This window comes from Ambystoma mexicanum, chromosome 12 (assembly GCF_040938575.1).
Source record: "Ambystoma mexicanum isolate Mex_15411 chromosome 12, UKY_AmexF1_1, whole genome shotgun sequence".
Lineage (NCBI taxonomy): Eukaryota > Metazoa > Chordata > Amphibia > Caudata > Ambystomatidae > Ambystoma > Ambystoma mexicanum.
The window spans coordinates 122049590-122065821 of NC_090936.1; the positions used below are offsets into that span (position 1 = coordinate 122049590).

The 16232-nt window shown below is 43.1% G+C and overlaps 1 protein-coding gene across 2 annotated transcripts in view; it reads left to right on the plus strand.

Annotated features, from left to right (window-relative positions):
- SAMM50 (SAMM50 sorting and assembly machinery component) overlaps positions 1–16232 on the plus strand; it is a 396549-nt gene that overhangs the window by 219997 nt on the left and 160320 nt on the right. The window lies entirely within an intron of this gene.

Sequence of the window (16232 nt, forward strand, 5' to 3'; positions counted from 1 at the left end):
TGCCTATGCAGTTACTCGCTGTTGACTTACCTCTGGTTCACCCAGGGGCATGGACAATTAACCAACGCAAGCCAGAATGCCAGCATGTTGCAATTTTGCAGGTATCATCCCTAATTCCTACAATGCTGCCATGTTGTCCCCTCATTCTGTGTGCCGCAATTATTCACATGCTGCATCCTACGTTTCCTGATCTCTCTCTTTCTCTCTTTCCCTCTTTCTCTTTTTCTTTCTCTTTTTCTTTCTCTTTTTCTTTCTCTTTTTCTTTCTCTTTTTCTTTCTTTCGCAAAATGTGCCCAATGAAAACTCCAGCTCCTCTCAGTTTGGCTACGTTTTTCAACTGGCTATCCCATTTTGGGTTTCCCCTCTCAATTTGGTCATAGCTTTTGTAGACTGGTGCACCCCCAGTGTTGAACCCCTGAGTGTGCAACGCTCTTCAAATGTCCCAGACATAAGTCATCTGGTAAACCCATTACCTGCTAATCTGACAGATTACAATGTCCACAATTATTCTTGAATAAGCATCGGAGGAAATGGAGCAAATAGAGCAATTAGTAGCCATGTGACAAAACTTGACTACAGAAGTCCAGGCACTAATGGCTGAAAATACCACATTTCGACAAATGGTCACCAAATGAGAACCCATGATGATTGAACCCCCACAAACCTCAATGGGAATCCTAAAAGATTCCAAGAATATTTATTGGCGTGTATGGTCCAGTTAATTTTCAAGCCCATGTTTACCACAGACTGCTCTAAAGTGAGGCGTTTGATCTCCAACATGGCCAGCAGCGCTTTGGCATAGTCTACCCTACTGATTACCTCGAGCAACTAGATTTTGAACAAATATCGGGTCTTTGTGACAAGCTTGAAGACCGTTTGATCGCCCAGACCTAGCATACAGTGCTCTGGAATCACTGCTTTATTTACCACAGGCTACCTACTATGTAAACCCTATTCTTTGTCACTAGATTCAAACAGTTGGCTAGAACAAACGCACACTGCTCTATTTTGTTGAGTAGTATATGAGGAGCTCTAAGCTAAATTGTCTTGGGTGCCGAGACCTGATTTGCTTTCAGGCCTGATAAAATTAGTGCTTAAGTTAGTATTTTGCCTTTAGGAACTAAGAACTGAAATGAGGAACAACCTAGCGACTCGTCCCCACCTCTTACACCCCCACCCGCTCTCCGTTTTAGGCACTCGGAACCCTCAATAAATAGTGATTCAGAGATACTGAACATGTGCAGAAGAAAGAAACTGGTGCCAAACTCTGTGACTCTGTATGCAATATGGCTTTAAGTCTCACTTGGTGAAAGAACGTCCGGTACCTTCTCCCAGGTGTAAGGGAATTAACACATCCTGCTTCTAATAAGGACTACTGATTGGGAGACTAAGCAGGAACCAGTAAGTCCCTCCTTAAATATTGCTGAAACACTACGCTAATTATTCAAGTCAAATTGGCCTCGATCGGAGCCGATAGTCCCTGTGCTTAGCTTGTTTGATAGTGGTGCCCCTGGACTGTTTATAGATTCTGCATAGACCCAGGTTACTGGTATTCCACAGAAACAGTGGGAAATGATATAAGCAGTCAAAGAAGTGTACAGGCAGCCTTCATCTTGGGCCAATAACGTTGCAGATAGCAGAGCTCCTGATGAAGGTAGACACATCCTTCGATTTAAAGCAGCTCACGTTCTCGTCATCTTGGGTGTTCACTGGCTGAGACAACATAACCCCTATATCAACTGGCAGCTAGGATACTATTCTTGGGAGGTCTGAATATTGTACATCTCATTGTTTTCTGAAAAATCTCTGCCTCTGTCACTGTCTCATGTGAGTCCTAGAGTTAACACAAAGACCATGGAACATAGCATGGCACTTTTTTTTTAATTAAAATGCATTTGCTTTACATCTTAAACCTTACATTTATCATTCGCATTCGATTTACATTGTTCTCCTTATTAAAAACGGCAACATCGTTGGCATTTATTATTCTTCATTACTGCTACTGTTTTCCAACGTAATAGTTTCCCAGAAGTGAACTATGGTTGCAACCATCTTTCTATTTCCCATCAGGATTTGGCTCCATCTTTCTTCTTTTCCCATTTCTGCTGTGGCACTAAAATATCTGGCGCTGTAGAGTAGTCTTTTTTGATTTAGTGCCTCGCATTCCATAATCACATGATAGAGAGTTTCTGTTTTAACTATTGATTGGCAGAATCTGCAGTCGCTATTTGCACTTTTATTTTGGCTCCATTTCCCCAGGACTTCTCTTGTTGTTAGTAGGTTTAGTCTGAATCTTAAGAACATGTCTCTGATTCTTCGATCTGGGTATAGTTTTAGGTAGTATGGAAGTTGGTTGAGTGATCTTGCCTCTCCCTCACATTTCAGAGTCATTTTATATCGGTCTTTCTGCTCTTGTGTCTCGATCCAATCAGTTCGGCTCAGTTTCTTTTTTGCGATTTGAGGCATTTTCGTCAACGTCTCCAGGGTAATTCCTTTTTTGTTACATATACTCATAGACGCTACTTTCCATTTGTTTAATGTAGCATAATTAACGTGTTCTTGTGCAGTTCTTAGTATTTCCAATGCCGGTATCTTTTCTTCGCTGTTCATTTTCCTGAATAGATCTAGTATTTTCCATTCTGTTATTGATTCTAGTGATTGGAGGCCCAGTTGATAGCGGATACGTGTCATTGGCATGTTCTGGGGGTAGGCTTAGTACTTTCCGCCAGTAAATCGCCTCCAGTTTCATCCATATTGTTCTGTCATGGTTGATCATAGTTTCAGCACCGTACGCTAGGATGGCTGTCACCTTTTGCTTGTAAAATGTTACAACTGGTATGAGAGAAAATTTCCCGAATTTCTTATGTATTGATAGTCCTTGTCTGGCAAGCATTCTGGTTTTAGCCTTTAACTGTTCTGCCCATGGCGCTTCTGTCAGCGATTGATTGATCCATATCCCTAGATATTTATAGGTTGCGACCTGGATCAATTTTTCTTCCTGAAGGTAATAGTTGAAGGCTTTATTCCATTTTGATTTCTTCTTAGTCAGATACATAATTCTTGTTTTCTTGATGTTTATTGTGAGTTCATTTTTTTCGATGTATTCATGAGTTTTGTTGAGGGCCTTTTGTAATCCGCACTGAGTTTTTGCTAATAGAATTATATCATCTGCATAGATCAAACAAGGGACTGCAGTCGCATTTGATTTCGGCGATTAATGCTCAGTGTTCTTATGGACTCTTCAAAATATGACGTAAAAAGACTGTATAGTGCAGCCGCTAGCGGACACCCTTGCTTTAGGCCTTGCCAGGTGCTGATTTGTTTTGTTATTATTCCATCCGCTGTCATTCGCACTTGTATTTTTGTGTTAGTATACAAGAGTTTGATTGGTTCTAGGATGTCGCTAGGGCATCTCCATTGTTCAAGTTTGTTCCAAAGCAAGTCTCTATTGATTTTATCATAGGCTAAGCTCAGGTCGACATACGCTACTATTGTATTTGTTTTCGTTCCTTCAGCTTCATGTTTAAGATCATCAGATTTATATTTGTACCGACATTGCGCACAAATCATGTTTGACGCACTGCTTGATGGTTTGTTTGCGTAGCCCAAATGTTTAATCTTGTCAGTATGAGGGTGGCAAAAAAATTTCCTAACGGATCCAGGAGCGCCAAAGGTCGATAGTTCTTTGGCTCTTTGGATGATCCTTGTTTGTATATTGGGATTAGTGTTGCCATTTTCCAGGAATCAGGAACATTTTTCGTACGGTTAATCAGGTCTATATTTTTACCACAGAATTGTGCCCAAACTTCAGGGTTTTGTTTTAACGTGGCATTTGACATGCCGTCCGGGCCCGGGGCCCTTGATGTGTTTAATTTTTTTATTCTGTTGGTAATTTCACCAATATCGTATCTTATGTTCCATGACTTTTGCGTGTGTTGGCTTTTATTCATTACTGTTGTTCTTTCTTCGTAGAGTGCTGTGAAGTACTCTACCAACGTTGCTTCTGGGACATCCACTATCATTGCCTCCTCTGAGTTTTTATTCGATTTCAAGAGTTCCCATAGACGTCTGGTGTTACAGTTTTTCAGGGAAGCCATCATAGATTCAGCGTTTCCTTGCTCTTGCATCATTTTAGCATTTTTATGCCAGTTCTTGAATTTTTATTTTGCTTGGCCAATGATTCTTTTTTTGGTTTGTGGAGATTCCTTTTGTGCTTTTTTTATGATCGCTTTTTTTTCCTTTTTCTTTTCAGCGATAGCTTTGTTATAAATATATTTTCGTTCTGGCTTTGCTTGATTATTCAATCTCTGCTTCATTTGGAATTGGTTAGTAAACCATCCATAATTAATTTTATTGCAATCTTCTTTCTTTGAATTCATTAATGTTTCTGTGATTTCATTTAGTGTGTTATGCGGAATTCTCAAATGGTTCATTCTATTTGATAGCGTCAGATTGGGTAGATTTATTTTGAGTCGTTCTCCTTTGTTCATTTCCCATGAACGCTTTAGTATGTAGTGGTCACTATGTTCGCTAAATAGATTTTTGGCTTTGATTTTAGTTTGAGTAATTCCCTTACTAGTATAAATATAATCGATAATGATTTGGTTTTCCCTTGTGACCATGTTGGTATCGGTTTTGTTGCTACATTAAGGGCATCCCATCTTTCAAAGTTTCTATTGCGTGTCTCTGTTATCCATCTTCGTGCTCTGTGTTCCAGCAGTTGGTCTGCTATTGGTTCTCCTTTATCGTCAAATAGATGCAAGTTGAAATTGCCACATATTACGAATTCGACATCTTGATGCTCCTGTGCGATGTTATCTATCTTAGTAAAGATAGTATCTATTACTGTTTCTTCTGGCACTTTCCTTGGATTCCAATATACATTGGTGATGTTTAAGTGTTGGGTCCTTGTAGTCTCATTATTGCTCTGTGGTTGTGTTATCGCTTGCATTTTGACTAGGGTGTTTTGCGCCAAATTTCCTATATTCTGATATTGAATAATTTCTGTTGCCAGGTCTTGACTGATTAGGGTAATAAGTCCTGCCGATGGTCTGCCTCCATTGTTGTTAATTGCAGGGTTCATGTGTATGAGAAATCCTTCGCATACTGGGGGAGCTGTTAGCCATGTCTCCTGTAAGCATATCACCTCTACTGCGTTCAACTCCGGTCGTTCCATTTGGAAAAGATGCGAATTCCCCTAGAATTCCATGAGCATATTGTCACTGTTTGTTGTTTCCTGGCACTTTAAAAAAAAATAAAAAATAATGAGAAATATACAGTGTTTGGTGCGTGGGGGGTTTGATACCAATCTGAAAAACCTGAAAAAGGGTTGCGGCCTCACATATCGGAAGACTGTGCTATAGAACAACTCCCAGGCTCCATTGTTCCCTTTGGCAGGAAGTACTTCTTGGCTGAACCGGAAAAGGAGGCATTCAAAGAATACCTTGAAGAGTCCACGTCCCTGGCTTGTGGATCACTCTTCTTTGCACCCAAAAATGACACCTCTGAACTGCAACTCTAACTGGACTTCAAAGGGCTAAATGTAATAATTGTCCAAGATAAATGCCCCCTGCCTTTGATAGTGGACATTATGGAAGCAATAAAAGAGTCCATGATATTCATCAAGATGCACTTGAGGGGAATCCTATCCTCATTTGTGTTTGATCAGGAGATGTACTCCATAGTCTGTCTTCTATTCATGTCATGCCCTTGATTTTGGCTAAGACCCCTTTTGTCTTTCACAGATGTATCAAACAGATCTGCCATTCCCTTCCTTTATAGTATACGTGGATAACATCTTGGTCAATTCCCCCTCACCTGAAGTCCACTCCCTCCAAGTCAAAGAGGTTTTACAGTGTCTACTGCACATGTTATTTATGATGCCCGAGAAATAGCACTTTGATTCTTCTATGGTTTCTTACTCTGGCTATGTACTGTCACTGCTTGAGGTGGCCATGGATCCGCCTAAGGTCTCCGCCATCTTGGACTGTGAATAAATGCAGCTCTCCCTGGGTGTAGCTAACTTTTATAGGAGCTTCATCCCGCGTTTCCAGGGGACAATACTCCCTATCACATGCCTGCTAAAGAAAGGGGCTTGCTTTTTACTTCCCTCCCATCTTAAGCTAGCCTGTTACAACCAAACCATTTGTGGTAGAGTTTGACTAATCTGAAGGCGCTATTGGTGCAGTTCTCAAATACCTGCAGGCCAATCAGGAAGAACACTCCTTTTCCTTGTGTTCAGAACCCTCACATGAGCCGCGTGAAATTACTTGGTCCTTGAGAAGGAACTCCTAGCCATCCTGGCTCCTAGCTCCTTCCCACCTGATCTTCTTGCTCCCTCATGCCAGGCGCACAACCTTGGGATCCTTTGTAATATCAACCTCCGAATGCAGCAATTCATCACTACAACCTCCTCTGCTGGTCGTATTAACCTTCCCCACATTGAGAAAATGTGCTGTTTCTGACTCCATACTCTACGAAAACTCTCATCTCCACCGTTGTGCTCTGCAAACTCAACTACTGATCAAGCTTATTCCTTGCTCCCTGTAGATAAAGACCTCAACTTCACTACCTGCACTCTCTACAACCTACTTCTACCTACCAACAGGCTATTTGGCTCTCCATGCATAACTTCTCTTCTTTCAAGTTCCTTCTCCTAGTTTCCTATCCATGGTCTTGCTCCTCTGTACCTGGCTAACTGCATCTTTTTATTTGCCACCTTGATCCCTTAGCTCTACCTTTACTCTCAACCTCACTATTCTAAGCCCCGTGTCGCCTCTCGCTCCTGCTCTATTTCCCTACTTGATCCACTCCATTGGTTCCTGCAGCCCAGGTTCAGTGTGTATCTCTTGAAATCTCATCTTACACTTCATCTGCCAAAGAGGGAGCACCCTGCATCCCCTCTCCATCCTTACTACTTGACCTCCCTGCTACTAGTGCTATGTATTGATGTAATTCTGTGTATTTAAGTATTCCTCTTTAGTTTGCTACACTTGCCTCCCCAGGTTAAAGTTGGTTTTGCTTTTCCCTTGGTCTATGTTCCACTTTGTTCACATCCTCATAAATTACCTCACCATCTGTCCTCATATTTGCCCTATTTTACAGGCACCCTTTAGGGAAATGCCTCTGCATCTGTAAATGTGTTATTGTAAGTAATGTCTGATCGAAAATTGAAATCCCTGCTCTTCCAATAAATGCAAATACATGTAGTCTGAGGCGGATTAGTGGAAGAGGGTTTTCCTGTCATTGCTCGTTTCCCTTCTCTGGTTCTCGGGTGCCATACTGTGCTGGCCTTTTTTCCACCCCCCATGAAGGGTGATAAGAGCATTGAGGTCTCTAAAAGTCTTGAAGGTGCCAGGATATCTTGCACTTTGGCCTATTAATGGTTGTCCTAGTGGGGCACTGTGATGATTCATCAGGTATTGTGGCCGCTACCCAATAGTCCCCCTATTGGGGGGGTTTATTGCACCAGGACCTCATGGGGAGGGACTCCCCCTCTGGAGATAAGGGAGATCAGCTAGGGTACAGCCCATTGTCCAACGTCACACCACAACCTTCCCCAACCCCTGTCCTTTCCAAACCATTTCCTTGACAGTAGACCCATGTATTTCTGTAGTGTATGAGAAACAGCCAAAACCAAAAGTACCAGGACGAAGAAGAGCACGGAAGACATGGGAGATTACTGAATTTGTTGGTACTGGTACGAGGTGGCCCCGAGAATGCATGAAGATCTATCCATCAAGAACAACAAAGGACTTTGACAGCCTGCCAGAGCAGGACTGGCAAAAATGTATAAGAAGAGAAGAAGGACTTTAGATTTGGTCAAGCCAGCTGGCATAGGCAGCTGGTGTGCAAACCATCCAGAGTAGGAGTTTCGGATCCTGTAGGCTGAACGTGGAGTTCTCCGTGGGTCCAGCTGGAGCAAGCCCCAAAGCGAAACAGTAAGAGAGCTGAGCAGTCCAGTCAAGGACAGAGCTGCTGTGGTACTATGGAAGCAGAGGAGAACAGCCCGAAGAGCTGGAGAGACGCTCCCCAGTCTCAGGAAGCACTGGTGGCGTCCCAAAGAAGGTAACACGAGGTACGAGATACCCAGTGATGACATGGGAGTTGAAGAGAGGGAGGCTCAAGCGGCTTTCGGCCTGCCCAGTCAAAAGAATCAAACTATTGGGAATGGTGGACCGAGCATCTGAGGAGAACTTCCTCATTGCAGTGGCAGCAACCAGCCCACTGACCACCAGAGAAGGGTCTGACACCCCAACACAAGTGCATTGAGCATCCGACAAGAACTTCCTCATCACAGTGACTGCAACAAGCCTACTGACCACCAGAGAAGGTTCTGGGACCCTGACATAAGTGTACTAAGCATCAGAGGAAAGCATCCACATCGCAGTGGGAGGGTCCACAGAGGCCCGGAGAAGGATTTGTGACTTTGCTAATTTCACAAGAAGTGGGGTGAAAGAAATGCTAAGTTGAGGGATACGGAAAAGAACTCTCAAACACCAGGAGAAGGGAGTCATTCTCCTGGTGAAGAGACTGAAAGCCCTTTTGATACATTCAAGAGACGCCAGGGGAAGGGAATCATTCCTCCTGGCTTTGTTGTGAACTATATTGGAGTGTGTGGACCAATACCAGGAGAAGGGAGTCATTCTCCTGGTACCAAATGTGAAAGAAATTGAATGCCCATTGATCCAGAGTTTCCAGAGGAAGGAGTAATTCCCCCGGGCTTTTGTGTGAACTATATTGGAGTGTGTGAGTCAATACCAGGAGAAGGGAGTTATTCTCTTGGTTCCGAAAGTTATCTGGAGCAAATGTTTGTTGGAACCGCAAGCCAGGGGAAGGGAGTCATTCCACCCCCCCCCCCCCCCTCTCCCCCCCTGGCATCCTTCTGCCAAAGAACATTTCTAGGAAAACCATCCAAAAACCAGGAGAAGGGCATTTTCTTCTCCAAGAGAAGTAACTTTGTTTGCTATTTCTTTAGTTGTCGTGTAAGGGACAGAAGTAGGTTGTGACACAGGATGGTGGAGTTTTTCGACGAACATTCTGACAGATCGAATATTAGTTTGAGGCAGGGAAACCCCTCTTAGAAGATGGGGATAGTGATGGTTTCTTTTTTGTGATAAGTAAAAGTTTTTACCAACCAAATGGCCACCCTTGTGTTAGCATCCTTCTTCGACACCCTTACAGCATATTGAATGTACAAAATATGAGACTCTGGAAGTAAAGATTAAAGGGTTTCATTTACCCAAAAGAAAGAGGAAATAAACAGTGTTCTCACAAATCAAGTTAAAGGTCTCTTACAATGAGTATGGTATTGACTCACCTACAAGTGTAATTCCCCGGACTCCCTGAACCCTCGCTGTGCTCCACTGATAACAAAGTCTTTGTGGTGTGACTTTTTGTCTCGTCCACAAGCCACGGGTATAGCTGTTGTTTCACTGCTGGGTTGATTAGGAAATGGAAGCTACGCCCTTCACTTGCCACAATCCAGCCAATGCCTATATCCTGTCCTATTCCCTCTACTTGATCTTTGTTTCATTGAATACACCTTCTCTGGCCTCTGCCTGGATATCGTAACTCCACCCCTTCCACCTGACTTGGGCCAATCGGACCTCCTTGTTAGTTCCTACTCTTCTTAGGTCACCCTTAAGCTCCTGCTGTTTCCTCCTCCCTACCCTCTTCACCACGTTGCCACATTCTCCTCAATTTCACCTTCTGGTGTCCTCCATGTCATCCTGCTCAACCGCCTCCGTGATAACCTGGGTATCACTGATCAGGTTCTGGCCTGGCTGACCTCCTTCCTCTCCAACCGACCCTCCCTGGTCCAACTTGGGTCCTTCCTTTCCTCTAGCCCACTCTCTACTTGTGGTGATCCCCAGGGGTCTGACCTATTGCCCTGGCTTTTCAACCAATACCTGGCACCCCTCGCCCACCACATTGCCACTCTCTGCTCTAATTTTCAGTGCTATGCAGATGACACTCGGCTCGTTTTCTGGCTATCCTTTGCCACCTCTTCTCCCTCTCTCATCTCTGACTGTCTGTACTCCAGGAGTGGTGTGCCACCAACGACCTCTGCCTTAATTCCAGTAAGACCGAGATCCTCCTCATTGGCTCACCTGCACCTTCCTTTCCTATCACTCTCTGGCCGGCCTCCCTTGTCCCCCTCGCTGCTCCCACCTGTGAGGCTACGTACCCCGGGGTCATCTTCGACTCCATGCTTTCCTTCTCTCCACACATCTGACATCTATAAGAAGTCAACCTCCTCAGCGGTATTCTTCCTTTCCTGTCTTCCCCCAGAAGCTCACTGTCTCTCGAGATCTGGTTCTCTCTAGGCTGGACTATTGCAACAGCCTCTTTCTAAATCTGCCTGAAACTACTCCCTGCCCTCTGCTTCTAATCCAGAACAGGACTGCGAGACTTGTCCTTGGCCTCAAGCCCAGGGATCGTATCTCTCCTGCCCTGAAATCTCTTCATTGGCTCCCAATGGCTGCAATGATTAAATTCAAGACCCTTTGCATTTTCCTCAAGGCCTTCTAGGGCCTGTGTTTGCAATACCTTCAACTTTCTCTTCAGAAATACCTTCCTACTCGAGCACCTCACGCCTCCAACTCCCTCAGGGTCAATTGCTTCTCCAAGAAACAAGTTGGGGGCAAATCTTTCTTCGGCTGGAACAGCCTCCCTGCCCTTCTGAAACTTGAGGGGAACCATCTTCGGTTCTGGAAGCGCCTCAAGACCTTCCTCTTTGCTTCTGCCTTCGCTCTTCCTCTCCCCTGCTGATCTGTCTGCTTTGGCATTGGGCACCTAACTACCCTCTGATTTCGGGCCCAGAACCCTGCCCACCCAGCCACACACCTGCACTGCCTCCTGGCAACCCTTGCACTTGGGTCTGTATCTGCAACCCTACAGTCCTATTTCTGCCCTTATTATATGCCCATGTCTGCACCTTATTCTTGCACTTGCCACCTGCTGACCGCACTCCCTGTTGTTTGTTTTATCTCGTGTTCAGCACTTTCCACTCTCTCTCCTGCCCCTTGCACTCTCCCCTGTACTTGCGCGTTCTCAATGTCACTGGGCCTAGTAAGATCGTTGTTTTGTCCTACCCTGTTCCCCTCCCTTGCCTCGTCGTGCTCTGAAACACTTGTGTGTGCGCACAACATAAATAAACTATCATATCATCAGTGGTCCAAGTGGGCGGGAGCGGTCGGGAGGGGTGCTCCTCTACTTCTTTTAATTCAGTTTTACTGTTCCTATACTTTTATTTTAAAAAGAAAACGCTCCAGAATGGTTTTGTTTAAGAAATAAAAATTTACCCCAGAGATGCATGGACATCTTAAGAGTCCACAAAACCTAACACAAGACACTGATACTTTGAAGTGGAAAAGATTCGTTATTTGGTGCCAGAATAAACAAATCAACCCAATTGATTGTATTCCTCCCAATATTGTCACCTATATGCTCCACCTACTGGATGCAGGGTTAGTATTTAATTTACACCTGGCAGCGCTATCAGCCTACACCACCTCCCATAACAAGGTGTCATGGTGGAAAATGCCAGTTGTCAAAGCCTTTATGGAAGGGGTAAAGAGACTCCACCCTCCAATTTCTAACCCACCACCAGGTTGGGGCTTAATGTGGTGCTTACAAAACCCATGGGACCCCCTTCGAACCCATGCATAAAGCTAGTCTCAAACACCTGACTTATAAAACAGCCTTCTTAGTAGCCATTACATCCTTAAGAAGGGTCAGTGAAATTCAGGCTCTGTCAGTGCAGGATCCTTTCTTTACTGTTCATAAGGATAAACTGATTTTACGCACTCACCCTAGGTTTTCACCTAGGTTTATTTCAAAATTCCATGTTAACCAGTCCATCGAGCTAATGGCCTTCTTCCAAGAACCTAAAAACTCTGCTGAGGTGAAACTCCACACACTAGATGTGAGGAGAGCGGCCCGCTACTACATAGACAAGACCAGACCGCTAAGAAAGACAGATCAACTGTCCATCTCTGTAGCTCTAAGCAGAGAAGGAGATCGCGTCTCTAAAGGTGCCATTTCTAAATGGATAGTCAGATGTATCCAACTGTGCTACTCCCTTTCAGATAAAACACTGCCTTTTACACCAAGGGCCCACTCTACAAGAGGTACTGGGGCCACTCTGGCTTTCATTGCAAATGTACCCCTTGACACCATTTGCAAAGCAGCTACATGGAGCTCTATTCACACCTTTACTCAGCACTACTGCATTGACACTCATTCCAAGTCAGATCCTCAAGTGGGACGAGCGGTTCTAAGACATTTGTTCGCTCATGAACCTTCTCACATCCCACCTCCTTCTAACACTGCTCGCTAATCTATGCACAGCATGTGATTTAAGCAGATTCCACAAACCTCAGAAGGGATACATTACTCACCATAATCGTATTTCTGATGCTTGTATCTGCTTAGATTCACATGTGCCCACCCTTCCTCCCCTCTGAGAGAAGGCGCATGGATGCTTGTAGTCTTATATATCTTATATATCTTATCTTATCTACTTGTATACTCTGTACTCGCGCTACTCCTCATGCTACCTCATGTCCGAAAAATACAATCTGAGGGTCCTACATGCGTGAGGGATCATGGTACAGTGGACGTCACACTAGGGATAGTATTACTGGCACGCCCTAGTTCGACGCCCCTTTTCGAGTTTCGAAAAATAAACTGTAATACCCTGCAGCTTCCAGTAGATGTCGGCCTATGCACAGCATGTGAATCTAAGCAGATACAAGCATCAGAAATATGATTACGGTGAGTAATGTATTATATATATATATATATAGGACTCTGGACTGGTGAATAATGTGATATTTTGTGTCCATAGTTCCACTCTGGTTTTTACTCGTTTAAATATGTCATTATTGGTGCATTTTACATAAGATCTCAGATTTACATATGTCTAGTCTGAGATTACAGCTAGAAAAGTAATTGTCATCTAAATTAGATTATATCTATGTTTGTGAGGCCGGGACAATATAGTTCTAGTCCTGGACAGGTTACTGGCATAACTGGCAGCAGTGATAGGCAGATGATTTCACATTTTTTAAACGTGGTCATTCCTAGAACTGTGTCTATTCTGCATATCGCCTAGCTTGCCATTGTTGAATTTGCACTTGCACTTTACCTCCTTCCTAAACATGATTAGGTTAAATATCAAAGATAATTTTTTTATAATTAATTTTTGATAATTATAATTGTGTTGTATTTTCTTGTTACTTGAACTGTGATTTCTATGTCTAGTTTTGATACTGCAATCGTATTGGATTTTTAACCATATTCTATGTGTTTTTATCTTTGCAATTTTGCATGAGACATAGGCTCTATTCCATCTCAGTAATTAGATGCCATTTATGCACATTGATGCTGCTAATTTGCATATTTGCACAATGCCAAATCGGAGGTTACTTTGATAAACCATCTACAATGACATAGCCTGACCTGGCTTCCCTCTTTTAATCTATTTGTATATGATGATATTACATTTCCCCCCTTTATAATTGGTACTATGAAGAATTGATTGCATTATACAAGCCGTCGCCTGTATTTGTATCAGATACCATCTGTCTTAAGTCAATGTACTAGGTCTGTAATTAAATGCCAATCTAGCTTGGCTTTGCCAATTATGGAAACATAAGGTGGAAATTACGATATATGAAATGGCATCTTTAACAATTTTGTGGCATTTGTTTATAAAACATAATTGGGATGTTTGACAATTTTTGTTCCCATGTGTATTTAAACTGATTACACAAACTAAATGCTGTCATTAATTATGACCTACTGTATGACAGGCAAATGCTCGACTTTTTGTTTCAAGATGGCCACTGTTGAATCACCATGTAAATGCATCACCTATTTTTCATAATTGACATAGAAGATGGACTATACACTTTTTAACCGTGTCCTTTGTCCTTTGTTTGTGTTACGTGATCAAGCGCTCAGTCGAGCGTGAAACGCGTTGTAAGCGGGCCGTGCCTTTTGGCGTCCTGCCTCTGTTTGTATATGCTGTTTTCCCAGCCTTTTGTTTTGTGCATTTGCACAGCTTATAATTGATTAAATATTTTTCTTTGTTTCTAATTTGTGTGAGCTGCGCTTTTTTTCTTACTTGGATATGAATTCACGGAGAGTGCGGTCCTTCCCCTCTCCTCCTTTTGTTTACATATATATATATATATATATAATATGGGGAGGGGTTTGGTGTGGGATTATAAATGAAGGGAAACGGGGGGCTTGGGGGGGTGGACTACTCCACCCCCAACCCCAATTAAAAATAAAATCAGTATTTTTTTTCATTATAAATGTTTAAATATAAAGGTTATTCGTTATTTTATATTCATTAAAATCACATGTAACCAGTTTCCTATTCTTGACTTGTGACAAAGCTCTTGAAACAACCTCTTTTCATTAGTACAGAATATTTCTTTACTTCCTTGGTTTCAACAAAAAGGTCTTTCATCATATTTCTGCACCAGTTCATTAAACCACTTGTTTAACAATATTAAATACTTCTGCAGCAGTTCATACAACACTTGCTTCAATGTTATCAATTTGTCAGGATGATTCTGCATTAATCCACAAAAGCACTTTAGTGGTTCTTCAACTTCTTCAAGATTTTTAACCACACCACAGTACTTCAATGGCTTCTGCCAGACCTACTAGAACAGCGCTCTTCGTTTTGATGTATTCTCGTGCCAGAACAGATCAAAATATTACAACGTTCTCTGACCTGGTGTATTACCCTGACAGGCCATAATAAACTACTACTTGTAAGTACTGTTGTGGTAAAGGTTAAACTCAGACAAGTTAGCCATGCCTTTGGTTGCACAACATCAAATCTAAGAAATTCTTCAAGGGAATCATGAACCACACTGATGCTGTTTGTTACACCTTTTTAGTTGCCCCACACACTGCAGATTATGCTCCACTCCCTCTGGATCTCTTCTGTCGGAAGGGCTGAAGGGCAGCCTTCTTGCCACTCGTTTTTCCTGCTTCAACATTAACCAACTGCTGATAAGGATTCTGTGTCACTTTCACACTTTTTTGGCTTTGGCAATGTGGGTTTAAGCCATTTTCTCTTGAGACCGCTTTTTCATATGGACAATCGTTTTTAACAACACTGAGATTCCCAACTGTCTTCTTTTGGCTTGGGCAATTCAGGTTCTTTCTTCATTTCCTGGATGTATTTCTCTTTTGGCTTTGGCAATGATGCTTTGTCTTTTCTTCTGTGAATATTGCCCTTTCTTGTTGCTGGCTCTCATTATACCCCCACAATGTCATAATCACACTCATCTGTAATGATAATCAAGTTCCTTTTCTGCCATCTGCATATTTTTAAATTAGCTTGGTTCATAACAGAAGAATTAACCTGCTTCACATTAGTTCAATATTCAAAAGGTTTCCCCCTTTGTACTGTTACAGTTCATAATTCTAAAGTTTACATCCCTCGACTTGGCCAGCGGGTGGTAAAGGAGCGCTCCGGGGTCAGTGTAACAGTAGACTCACTAGCTCTGGCATGTGCATCTGTTTGCCTCGCTGCCTCCAGATCTTTGGATTCCCTATATGGTCTGGCCACCTCTTCACAGCTTCCCGCGTCTGACAATATCAAAGCTCTCCTGGCTTCCACAGCTATCGGAGCTCACCTGCCACCGGTGCTGGGCTGACAATGCTGTCTGACCTCTCCAGCTGAAAACTCGAGCATAGGCGACCTTCTCAGGACCTGCATTCACTTTACACACCTCTGTAGTCCTGGTGTCTCGGCTCACAGATGAGTTCTCCTTCTGCTGCCACATGGAGGTAGGAAAACTCCCCCACCTTCTGCTACTATTCTTCTTCACCTTCTCTATGGCTTGCACCTTAGGGGGCTTTTTATGCCTTCCAGTTTCCCTCATTATTCACTGTAACTTGCAGTCTTGTGCCTCTGCAGTCCTCTTCTTCGTACCAGTATTTTGTGAATTATGGGACTTGAAGTCCACAACGTCAAATTCAGCTTTCTTAACAGTTTTTACTTTACAATAGACCATTAGAAGGGTAGGGTATTGGGGGGTAGTTATGCAATGGGTTTCCCCATTCTTCTTGATCTGCTTAACCCCCACCTCCCCCAGCACACTAGCCTGAGGGTCTGGATCAGAAAGCGTCTGCATTTCCCTGGCCACACAAGAAGGGTCTCATGCCAGGTTTCCTGGGTGAATCATCCCGATTCACCA